Source organism: Otolemur garnettii, unplaced genomic scaffold (assembly GCF_000181295.1).
Source record: "Otolemur garnettii isolate 467f Iridium unplaced genomic scaffold, OtoGar3 scaffold00002, whole genome shotgun sequence".
Lineage (NCBI taxonomy): Eukaryota > Metazoa > Chordata > Mammalia > Primates > Galagidae > Otolemur > Otolemur garnettii.
The window spans coordinates 17,315,766-17,328,771 of record NW_003852397.1 but is presented as its reverse complement, the minus strand read 5'-3'; the positions used below and the strand labels follow the sequence as shown (position 1 = coordinate 17,328,771).

Below are 13,006 nucleotides of genomic sequence, written 5' to 3'. Positions count from 1 at the left end.
TGGCATTACATAATATATTATTTCCATTCAAAAAAGTTGTATGGAATTTAACTTAAGTAGAATATTTTTTAAATGGAAAAGGCCACACATATGAGGAAATTCTTAAAAAGAACAGACTTCATTTTTTGCAGTAGTTCCTCAGGTAAAATTTCCCTTACCTCTTCCCCCTTCTCCTTACCATGCTTCTAAAGGGGATCCCTGACCCTGACCCTGACCCTGACCCTGTCTGGTGGAGAAGACAATGCCAATACTGTTCTATAGCTTTAAATAAGCGGACATAAATCAATGCTCAAAAGCAAAATTAAGAAAAAGAAAAGGGCAATACATTTTTATTGGCTTTCAAAAAGGCAGTAAAGAAAACCTTTTAAATTTAATGCTTTTAAAAAGTTATCATATTTTGAAACAATCATTGAAGAGGAATAAAGGACTTCCAGGGAGCTGACTACAACCCAGGGGCGTTGCAAGCCCTGTCAGACTTTTCTTAAACTTTCCCTGCCTCCACTTTGCTCACCGCAGACCCTCCATTGCATGAGACAATGTTAACAGCAGAAGTCCTCCTGGGAAACCAGTTAAAGGGAGAGGGGCTTGATCACCCAAGGGCAGGAAGTAGAGTGGTCAAAGAGAGTTTCTGACATTGAGTGTGCCCTGGGGACTCAGCACCAATATGGCCTTGGCTTTCACTCCAATGCTTCTTTAAGTGAATCCTTTCTTTTCAATTCCCAATTCCAATTCAAGTCCTGAAGTAGGATGAAAGAAACTCTTAAGTCTCTAACACTGTACGCATCTCAAGTTCATGGAAAAGGAGTGTTTCTCAAATTCAGTAAGGATCGTGTTTACTGGAATGAGACCATTTTCTTGCTGCTGTTGTTATGTCTAGAATACCATTCCCTTTCTCTTCCTCCTGGTGAACTTCTGTGTATTCTTTATGCTTCACCTAAACATATCCTCTTCTGTAAATCTTTCCCACATTTTCTCAGGCCCTGGTAACCACTCCCTCCATTGGGTATGTGTTCAGTGTGGAAACTCTTAATACTCAGATACAGTTGCATAGGTGTCTGTTCATTTCCCTCAAGTGTGCACTTGGAAAGCAGAGTGATCTCTTATCCACGCATCTTCAGCACCTGTCTGGGTGAGAATAGAAGTTCATGTGATAACCTTTTAGATTATATTTATCTTTGTAGAAAAAATATGCTGACTCACCATGGTAATCTGTGTTTGTGAACAAATTCTCAAGGATTTTTCATAGTTGGAAAATGTTGAGGAAGGACAAACATTTGTACCATTAAAAGTATATTCTACTGTATGATGGTCAATTGATAAACTTGACTTCAGGACCATGCTGTGTCATTTTGGGGGTGGAGGGCAGTAACCTCATTTCATAGTATGACTGGATCATATAGAATGTGCATGGCCAACAAATCGTGATAACAAAAAATTCAAAGCAGTTCCTTAACAGTGTAATACAAGTATGGTCAAGCCACATGTGTCCCAGCACACCTCAAAACTACTTTAACAGAATCTTGTTTCTTTAGCTGGTTCCTTGTCTGAGAAATCTAGCAACTTTGAACCAGTCGTAACCAGTGGCCAATACCTCTGCATCTCACTTGAGGCTCTCTGGGTCTCGTGTGTCTTTAGGGTCCTTGTCATTTGTTCTGTCCCAGCTGATGCCATTGTGACTGCTTCTGTGGGCTCCAGTCAGCTTCCCGTTTTCCTGTTGCTGTCAGGCGGACTCAGAGTTGCGGCCTATGCAACTGGGATATGCAGGGGGTTAATGTGTTTGTTGCCCAGTGAGAGACAAAAGATATTGAAAAAAAATTATCTTCTTTCTTCCCCTTGGAAGGTCTGTCCTGAGATTCAGGATAGTCCTTATTCTTGTGTTCCATCTAAAGCCAATTTTTTGACCAAAGAGTTAGTGTTGCTTGACATCGGCAGGGCCAGCTAGGTCACATCCCTTTTATATTTGCTCTCTTTCCTTCCCTCCTTCTTTCCCATTTCCCCCTGTTTCTGCTTCCCTGGGAATGCACTCTCTAAGAAGTAGTAATGAATAATATTTTGCCCCAGATTTTTTTTCTAAGGAATTTGGACTAAGGAATAAATATATATTAAATACTTACCAGAAACTAGTGCTAAGTGCTTGAGGGGTATAGAATAAATAAGGCACAATCTCTACTCTTAAGGAAAAGATGATCAGGTGATGAAGTAGCATAGCTTGACATAAGTACATACAAAATCATAATGTAACACAGTTACAATAGCTTATTGGGTTCCAGAGAGGAAGAATATTTTTAAGAACAATCCATGTGGGCACTCTGTGGCATCTAATATAGGATTCCTCAACCTTTATTTTCCCCCTTCCTCTCTGCCTTTGATCCAACTGCCTAAAAGTGCAATGGCACTGTTTTTCCTAAATCAAAAATTCAATTTTTTTTTTAATAAAAAGGATTATTTCCAGGGAGACAGGGAGCAAGAAAACCTATCTCCAAGCCCTAGAATTTTGATGTTTTCTCAGAAAATTTGTTAAAAATTTCTCAAAAACAGACTTCTGTCTATAAATTCTACATGTTAAATATAAACAAGTCCATGTAGGCAAGTCAGCCACTATGGGACTTCCTAAGCCTTAACAGTGTTCTTATTTCATCACCTTGTTTAAGGGCATTGGTGGAACTCTCCGCTTCCTTTGGAAACTTCAGAGGTCTCCTCTATGGGGAAATCCAAGATGTTTATCTTACATCTTTTTATGGTCTTCCAGGAATCCTCACTGCCTCTTAGTTTCTCATTCCCCAGAGCATCTTGTCATTATTTGGCTGACTGAGGCCGAGATTACCTCTAATAACCCTGAAATTTCTCTTACCTTCCACACCCAGCCAACATACCCAGAATAAACGATAATCTGCACATGTTTGGAATGGACTCTACTTCCAGCGCATGGCCTATAAATTCCATTAGTATTCTCATTCCCTTTGACAAATGCAGGTTGGCCACCAGAGTGTCACTACAGTGCTAGGGTAGCCCTGGAATTACACCCGGGGCAACAGAGTCTACCTGTAATGTTAGCCTCAGGTTGGTTATTGTTTTAAATTTCACTTGCACTGGCTCTGGTAAAAGGACTCATATTGCTAGCTGAAGAAAAAATTCATACAAAATCATAATGTAACACACAGAGAAGCAATTAAATTATTATCCCATATTTTTCATAGATAAGAAGCTATTTAAGAACAGAGGGAAATTAAAACAAGGGTGTAAGACTTGGTTCTACTCTTAAATGACTTTTGGTTTGTTTATCAGACACAACTCACACTTTTACTTAGAAATTTATTCCCGTTCTGTTATTGTCATTATTGTTATTTGCTACAGGGTACTGCCTTACCAGGAGCCTAAATTGTCGCTCTTTAAAGGTGTGTTTACCTCTTGAGGGTGGGACACAATTATAAGAGGGACTTTACCTAACAAACGCAATCAGTGTAACCTAATTCTTTGTACCCTCAATGAATCCCAAACAATAAAAAAATGAAAAAATAAAAATTAAAAAATAAAAATAATAAATATGTGTTTTACAACGTGCTTTTTTTTTTCTCCCTTTGTCATTGAAAAAAAGCATAGAGCTTCTGAATGGGAGAAAAGGAACAATCATGCAGGTAGGTCTTCCCTGGAACGTTCCTGCATTAGGTTAATTCCATCTTCCCTCAGAAATTTGGAAGGGGAGGGGCAAAAATAGGGAGAGTTAACCTATGATTTAATTCAATGTATCCAGAATTTTATTTGAGGTAAAAACTTAAAGGGGAACAGTGAAATCAGAAAGAATGTAAATCTAAGGTTGTCATTTATCAAACATAAAAGAGACAAAATGCTGATAGTTAATCCATATATCTAGCCTAAATATGGAAAAGTCACCTTTAGGGTCATTGGGGCTGTCTTGGTGGATCAGTCCCTCTCTCTGCTTCCAGAATGCTCCCTTGGCTGTTGCACCCCTGAGATAGTATAAGGTCAAGGGTGCGAGTGGCCTTTCTCTTGGCCACCATATGACGAAGCAGTTGTCATGATAGCCTATAACACACATTTTTGTGGGATTAGACCTGTTCCTAAATATTTGAACATTTTTATTTAGATCACAGAACTTTTGGTGAATGATTGATAGTGACATCTAGGCCTCTGCATCTGTACTTAAAAAGAACCAGAACTGTTACTGATAAGTCTTCCCCTGCCTGTCTCCCCAGGGGGAGCTTGTCTGAAGGAGAAATTAAGGAATTGGCATGATTCTCGTTTGGCTAGGTGAAGAAGAGAGATCCCTGAACCTTCCTGATGTCCTGATAGCTTTGGGCCTGAAGGAATTGGTCCTTAATTAGCACTAACATGTAGAATTTAGGCTTGGTCAGGAAAAGAATGAAAAAGAGGAGGATGAAGAAGTGGGGGGAGATTCTAAAACTCATTGTGTGCAGCTGAGCCTGCTGCTTCTCAGGGTGAACTGCCTTCCTCTCTGCCCTGTGTCTGAAGAACTAACCATCTTAAAGTTGTGCTCTGTTAAAAGACAGGAGTTGTGGTACAGTGCAAAGGCCCAAACTTGGGCGCTGGAAGACCTTCAAACCCCCTGACCGATTACTTGAAGCAGGTCCCTTCATGCTCTTGAGCCTCAGTTTTTACCTACAAAAAAAGGATACCTGTACAAAATTGTTAAGAAGACCATATGCCATATTACTTATAAAAATAAGTTAAAATCCATAAAACATTGACGGCATGTAAGGATAATAATAACCTTTTAGAAGGATTCACATTGATACTTTGAAATGCATTTGGCCAAAGTTCTTTGAGGATGTGTCTGCTGACCTCCCTGAAGAAGGCAACCACATCACCTTTCTGTGTCTTGTGACTGGGAGCTTTGGGGGCATTCCACAAGAGAAAGAAGAATTTTCTTTTCTACCCAATGAGGTCCATGGGGTGAAAATATAAAGGTACTTCCCTAAATTGCATTTGATAGATACTGGGAAGAAAAAGTAGTTTTATTTCAGATTCGTATTCTGTAATAACATTCATACACCTAAAGTACAAAAGTTTTGAACATGAAATGTTTATGGTTTGAAATGCTTAATGATTGTTCCTGGACAAGACGGAAAGGATATCGACTTGGAGAAAAATAACAAAATGTCTAAGAAGGAATGTATGAAATATCTTTTGCAGGTGCACAGCTCATGAAGCTTCCTGTCATTCATCCAAATATTTCTTCACAGAGAAATACTGAAGAAAAATAAATGACAGTGAGACTCACAGCCCCAGCTTCCTCACATCACCCTGACTCGGGAAGACTTGAGTCTTTGTCTATTATTTTAAGTTACAAACTTAGAACAAAGGATAGGAGGTTTTCAAAAGGTAAAACTGACTCTCCTTTTTTTGTAGCACTTCTTGAATAGACTCGAAATTCAGAGAGGTAGTCTTGTAGTCCCCAATGTCTAAACCATCTTTTTATTCAGATGGTTTTAGCATTATCGGTGGTCTAACAATATCAGGACTTGCATTTCCCACAGATCATACTTTTCTGAAAATGTCTTCATAACATTGGCTACACTCTCTTCTTGAGAGTTTTCTTTTGGCCTGAAGAAAACAATCTGACCCATTTAGGGTTGGTCCATTCACTGGTCACCCCCTGTTTGGTTAGGATGGTGGGAGAGTGAGGGTGGGCTGGTCTCTTTTCTCCTTTCTTTGAACCTTCCCCCAATCTTTTCAGAAGCTTCTTCCCACGTCCCCCAAACCCAGTAGACACATTTCCCTGGCTGTCTACTCCTCGCTGCCCCTTTCCCACCTGGCTCGTGGAATTGTCTTCTCCTCTGATGGAATGATAACCCAGACTGTCTTCCACACCTGTGGCCCATCCCACTTATTAGACTGAAGAGCCAATAATTTGCCCAACTTTTTGCAATTGGACAAGGAAAATGTGAAACCTTTTGTGTTGGAAAAGATGTAACTTAGAAGAACTTCAGGCAATTTGACCGAGAGGTAAGGGAGGTAGTTATTTAATCCCTGAAATGACATTGTATGGGTGTTTCTGAAGTTAGGAAGGTCCCGTAGAGCATGGAATTGGAGGCAGGCAGAGCACGTCGGTTGTTGGGTTAGGAATGTTATAGCCTGTGCCACCCAAAGACCAATTTTAAAGGAAACTACTCTTCCTGGTATAGAAAAGTCAAAAGATGAGGAAGAAAAAAAATCCAATTTTATTTCAAATTTAAGTTCACAGCTCAGACCTCCCACTCAGAGGCCAAAGCTTTAGAAGGCTGGCTATGTAGGTAGCTCCAGAAGTGGTCCCAGACCAGCTGCATAAATCTCTCCTGGGTCCTGAGAGACATGTGTGTTCTTGGGCCTTATCCTGAACCTCTTGAATCAGAGCCCTGGGCATGGGGCGCAGCAATCTGTGTTTTAACAAAACTTCCAGCTTAGTCAGATCCATATTCAAGTTGAGAACATCTGGCAAGAGGGAAAGCTCTGCACGTTGTGATTAAAACCACAGTCACACTGCCATTTACAGCCCACGCTGTTTCAGAAAGATTTTAGGGTGGCAATCTTTCAACTATCTGTGTGACTGTAAACTTCTCATAAACAATCTCAATCTGCTTAAGTGTACAATAGAAATTATGACATTGAACTCAAAGTTGTGAGGACTTAGATTCCTGCTTATACCCGAAAAGCATAGAAAATAGGTGATAATATGTGTGGAAAATATTTAACATTTAAAGCAGTATGGAAATATCACATAAGTAATTACCTTTCCTTGCTCCATTTCCTCCCTTCTTTTCTTTCCTCTCCTCCCTCCTTTCCCTTCCTTCCTCTATCCTTTCTTCCATCTTTTTCTCTTCCCTTTCCTCTTTACTTCTGTGTAACTTGTGTTATCTACAGTTTCTGGGTTTGAAATCAACTCTCAATGCTTTCACATCGAATACTTCACTCTGTTAAATATTGTATTTGTGAAAAAAACCAATCCTTTGATTGATTCAGTTCTTGAAAACACTTTTATTTATAACTGTCCTTATTTAAAAAAAAAGATTATGAGTCTGAATGTAAATGAATCAGAAATATTTGGATTAAATTTCTCTATTTTCTTGTGTAAACAAGACAGGGTTTTTAAATGATGGGAAAAATTTCTTGGCAAGATGTATTTCAGATTTGTGAAATGTTGAGTGTTCTAATCTCAAGTGCTGATGAGTGTTTGTTCCTATTGATGTGAAATATTTTGTGCCTTAGCCATTTCAGGATAGAAATGATACGAGTGAGTGTTCATAAACTGCTTTGTTTTGTTTGTAAATTAGGCGATGCCTGTTTAAGGCCTGAAAATGTCCCTGTTATGCCCAACCTGAAAGGAACAAACCCTAAGAAATCACTTCACCTCGTTATATCTAAACACTACAATTTGACATGAAGGGTCTTATACTTTCTTTTCTTTCAGGGAGACATTGTAACATAATAGAAAATGTGGTTTGGAATCTAACAAGCCTGTATTTGAATAATGGCCATGCCATTTACTAGCTTTGGGATAAATTATTTTACTTTGGTGATGAGAATAATAATACTCTATGAACTTGTAGAAAAGATTAAATTACAAATATTTGACAAAATTCCTTCCTTTTGAAGAAACAAAATAGACATAAGTTCAGATCAATATTTCTAATACCTTTCAGACTGGAGGAATCACACACGTGAAATACTGTTCCTTTGAGGTATTATTAAGTATTTAGGGATTAGTTTTAATTCCTAGATAACGTTAAAAATGTTATTAGAAAAATGAAAATGATGATGAGGCAATTGGAATTGGGGGCCTACAACATTTTCAGAAATTTATCACTCCAAATAAACAAGGTATTTGGTAGTGCACAGATACCACTTATAGTCACTTCATGCATGGAACAAAATGGCCCGTTGAGATATCGTTTTCCCAATTAGTTTACCCTTTAAATGATTGCATACACGGGAGAGGAAAATGTTCAGCTTTAAATATACATAAAGCAATAAAATCAGTTCTAAGTAATGTCACCAAATTATATTGACATGGAATGCTCCATTAAACTGAGTTAAGGAGCTGTATGCAGTCATATGAAAGAGATTTTCTTTTTTAATTGCTAATGAGTAGCTCTTACCCAGGCAAAGGAATACTGCTCATGGTTTAATCGGCTCAAATCTTGCTGGAGAAATGAGAGTGTAAGTACTCCTTCTCTCCAGCCTACCACTTAGGTCTTCCTCCCACCTCCTCTTCCTGGGTTTCTTGGCCTCTGTGCTTCTCTCCCACCAGCTCTCTCTGTGCTTCTCTCCCACCAGCTCTACCACTTCAGATCCTCTGTATTCTTGAAAGCTCCTTCGAGAAACTCTTCTATCATCCCCTCTCACCCTTAAACTGGTGCAGAATCTCTGTGGTATTTGAATCTCTATGAACTTCGTAAGTTATGATTTACTCTATTTCATTTTGTGACTATTGGGCCTGCTGCCCGGCGAGCCTCAAGGTATCTCTTGTCTTGGCATTACCGGCAGTGACTAGAATAGAGCCCAGCAGGGTACCTGCCATGCACAAGTGCGCAGAGTTAGATCGTCCCCACAGAGATGGGAGGTTGCGTGAGCAGCGTGGCGCAGGGTGGGGTAATTTCTCCAGCAGAAGCCAGGTTCAGCTCACATGTTTGACTGAGTAAGTCACTTTGGCTACAGAGATAAAGCCACACGTGCAAACAATTTGCTTCCTCACAGATCTGTTTCATTTGTCCCATGTATGTTTATGCAAAACGTAGGTCCTGCCTCTCATATTTTGTTCTTTTTTTAAAATTAGGGCCAAATATACACTAGCCTGGGAAACTTATCTATCAAGTGATTTTTTTTTCTGTAATACACATACTGACACTAACATGACTGATAAGATATAATCCACGAAACACTATTTTTGAAATGCTGAACTAGAACAATACCACTTTTAAAATATGTGCCCTTGTTATTATTATCTGGGTTTTATATTTGAATTCCTATACTTGGAGCTAACCCTAGAATGCAATGTTAAATTGCTATGTTAATCTAACATTCGTTCACAATACACAGAGATGTATTTCACTAAAACACAGACATGAAATATTTCGAAGAATAATGTTTTGCAGGGAAGAAAATTGTTGACTCCAACTGATTTCAATTTATTAGCTGAAAAATTAACTTTCATTTTGTTTTTAACCATGAAAGGTTGAAAAAAGACTTAACGAATAGCTATAAATTTCTCAAAAATTATCAAAAGAAGGGCAGTGCCTGTGGCTCAAAGGGGTAAGGTGCTGGCCCCATTTGCCAGAGGTGGTGGGTTCAAACTAGCCCTGGCCAAAAAAAAAAAAAAAAAAAAAGCAAAAAAAAAAAAAATTATCAAAAGAGAAATTCCCAAATCTGAAACAAGTACATAGTTGGGTGTTATTGGCGCTCATGAGGCTAACCACGTAGTTTAAAAAAAAGAACGAAAGGGCTTTTTAAGAATACTTCCTATTTCTTTCCAAAATCATAATTTGATTTTCTATATTTATTTGACTAAAAAGTAATGACTAAAATACACAAACATTAAAAATAATCCCTGGACTCTGGTGTTCTCGCAGGAGTGCTGTATGCGCACCATGGACGGATGGACAGATGGACAGGTTGGAGACACCAGGCCAGCGTTTCCCTAGACAGTGATAATGGGAGTGCAGGGGCTATGCCAGTCAGGACTCTCTCCACTGGAGAGAAATGGGGCAGAGCTGCCCAGAGGACAATAGGGCAAGAAAGGAAAGTAATATCAGTCACTTTGCTTGTTATTTATATAACAGTGTACAGGACTTTTGGTTTTGTTTTTCTCTAAGATTATCAAAAATATTATGATAGTCTTCAAACCTATTTAATCAATTTGCAAAGGGAAATCCAGATTCAAGACGAAGAAGAAATGAAAAAAAAAAAATAGTCTTTCATGCCGTCTCGATAAAAATCACAAAGAAGAACAGAAAATTATTTTCAAGCATGAATTGAATTTTCAAATGAAACTGCCAGACAACCCTCTTACAAATCTTTTTTTTCTTTTTTAAATTTATTTTTTGTTTTATTTTCCATTTCTGCTTATCCTGAAAATTAAAGCATTAGGAATTAGCATGAGGATATTGTGGAGTTTTTGATAAAATGTTCTTTTAAAAGGTCTAGAATAGAGAACATTCTTTAAGCAGTATAGAATTGTGATCCTGCTTTTCTTTTCTTTCTTTCTTTTTTTTTTTGTTGTTGTTACTAAAATATGGTTTGTTGCTGAGAGATTTATGAGTGTGAATAAGAGATCAAAGATTCCTTCTGAAAGTTTGAGGTTTAGTAAACACCAAACTATTACTTTCCAAACAAATTTCTATTTTTTAAAAAAGCCCCTTACAATTAGAAAGTGAAATGTAATCTATGTTTGAATTATTGTTTTCTGTGTCAGCAAAACATTATTTTACAAAGCTGGGTCAAGTCCTTGAGGTCATTTGAGTTGTAGTAGGAGAAAAAGAAAAACGATGAGATGAAGGCCTTACGTTGAAAGTTTTTAAATAATGTGTAATTTTGCTTTAACAAATGAAAACCCTAAAAACACTAATTTTGTGTATTTATTAATATAATGCCTTTAGCAATGAAGTATAAATATCAATTACACTTTGTACAACTGTATTTTACAAAGCATAAATTTACTAATTGGATGAAAACTTTTAAGATATTTTCTTTGTAATGAGAATCGATAATAAAATGCTAAGTATATAAAATGATGTAAAGGAATCGGTTTTTCTAGGCTTCTAAATTGCGATTTAGAATCATTGACAGAGGCATCTTGAATTGAGATAATAAACTTTAATTTCCTATATTTAAGATAACTGATGGCTATTTTTTTTCAACCCTCATTGACCACGTAAAGGGCAATGTCTGTGTTCCTAACAGCTGCAGAGACGTGATCCGGGAAGACCCATATGTGTACTTAAGGTTTCACGCAGCCTGCGAAGCCAGTGACATCATTTTCACCACGCACTCTTTCCTACACTTTACTAAAAGGAAAAATGACACTGTAGATAAAAACACGCCATCCACTCCATGAATTAGCACTTCAGCCGAAGCAGGCCTGGGATTAGTGTCCTCAGCCGCCCTGCTCTCCCCGGCTTGCTCTCCCTGCGCGTGGTGGAGCACACATATTATAGATCTCTAGTTCCATACATATCTGGAGTGGAATTTTTCCTTTTTTCCTTTTTCCAGATACAAGGGAACACATCAGTAGGTTACACTGTTTGCATTTGTTAGGTAGAATGTAGTTGAGCCCCTCCCCCGGGAGACGTGCCACAGCCCCTCACACTGTGTCTTTTAGGGTGTAGCTCACGGAGCTCCAGCCCTCCTCCCCTTTCCTCCCACTTCTCTTTCTTCCCCACCATTTGGATGTAGTTGTGTTTTTCTCTCCTGTGGGGGTGGAGTTGTTCATCTGTTTGTTTCATGTGAGTGTTGAGTACATTGGATGCTTGCTTCTCCATTCTCGTGATATTTTACTTAGGAGAATGTTCTCCAAATCCATCGAGTAAATACCAAAGATGTAAAGTCTCCATCTTCCTTTATGGCTGACTAGTCCCCCATGGTATACATATACCACAGTTTATTTATCCATTCATGGGTTGATGGGCACTTGGATTAATTCTACATCTTGGTGATTATGAGTTGAGTTGCGATAAACATTCTAGTACAAATGTCCTATGGTAAAATAACTTTTTTTTTTTTTTTAATCTGGGTAGATACCTAGTTGGGTCAAAAGGAAGGTCTATTTTCAGTTCTTTGAGGACCCTCCATGCTTCTTTCTAAAGTGGCTGCACTAAGCTTGCAATCCCACTGACAGTATAAAAGCGTTCCCTTCTTTCAAAAATATGGAAAAATCTATGAATTTGTGTGTCATCCTTGCACAGGGGACATGCTAATCTCTGTGTCCTTCCAATTTTAGTACATGTGCTGCTGAAGTAAGCACATGAAATTTTTTCTTAATGAGCAAAGATGTTTCCTTTCTTGATCTCCTTTTACAGTCAGGAAGACAAGACACTGGTTTTGGAATAGCTGCCGTTCTAAAATGCTGCACCAGGTTGAGCCTTCAGACCACATTATCTTCTAAATAAAGTAAAGCAAACAAAAGAGACCAGTTTCATGAAAGGTCAGATTGAAATCAGTGAAAACAAGAAAATGCCAATTACATTAGTGGGGACTGTAGTACATGTGTCATCTAACAACCTTTCCAGAAGACACTGGCCACAGGAGGAGCTGCAGTTTTCATTTACAATCCTGGATTTGCCCACATTCTGTTCTGAATATAATGCCTTCCAGGTAATGCTTACATATTAGGAAGTAAAAATGCTATTTCACGGTCTCAGGTTGGGATAAGCAGCATATGAAATTATAACGTATTGTACTAATTAAATGTTTATACGCTAGGAAGAAAGCAAAAGCTCATAGAGACAGAGCTTTCCTCTCTCCTTCTCTCGAGCAAGCTAAAAACACCAATGTCTCAGTATTGGCAGTGGCAACCATCATTATTTAGCACTTCCCATGTTTTCTCTCACCCATATAAAAAGCACAGCAAGGTAGTTACCATTATACCCATTTTATAGCTGAGTAAACTGAGACCTAAAGGTTAACCCCCCTAAAGGGGTTAAATTATTTGCTTAAGACTAAATGCCAGTTAAGCGCAGAGTAAGGTTTTGAATCCAGATGTGTCTAAGCCAAAGGATTCTTTTACTATGACATACTCTAAAAACTCAAGTTTTAGAGCCAGATTGGTCCTATCATGTAACTATTGAGTTACTTAACCTCTCTGAGTTGGGTTTTTTCCTTGAAAAAAAAATTAAGGTATTAAGAATGCCTGTATCACTGATTATGAACTCATTTTACATAGGAATCCAATGGGGAGTTTTTAAACAAAAATAAGGCTTAGTGCTCACCCCACAGAACTGAGTAGGAATGTTAACCTCACCTGGTGATTCCAAGGGTTAGAAAGTATTCCCAAATT

General features: G+C 38.3%; 1 non-coding gene across 1 annotated transcript; it reads right to left on the bottom strand.

Annotated features, from left to right (window-relative positions):
• Positions 1–11,870: 11,870 nt before the first annotated feature.
• Positions 11,871–11,974, bottom strand: LOC111725752. Its single transcript, XR_002773740.1, has one exon. It is a non-coding gene; the product is annotated as a U6 spliceosomal RNA (small nuclear RNA).
• Positions 11,975–13,006: the final 1,032 nt, after the last annotated feature.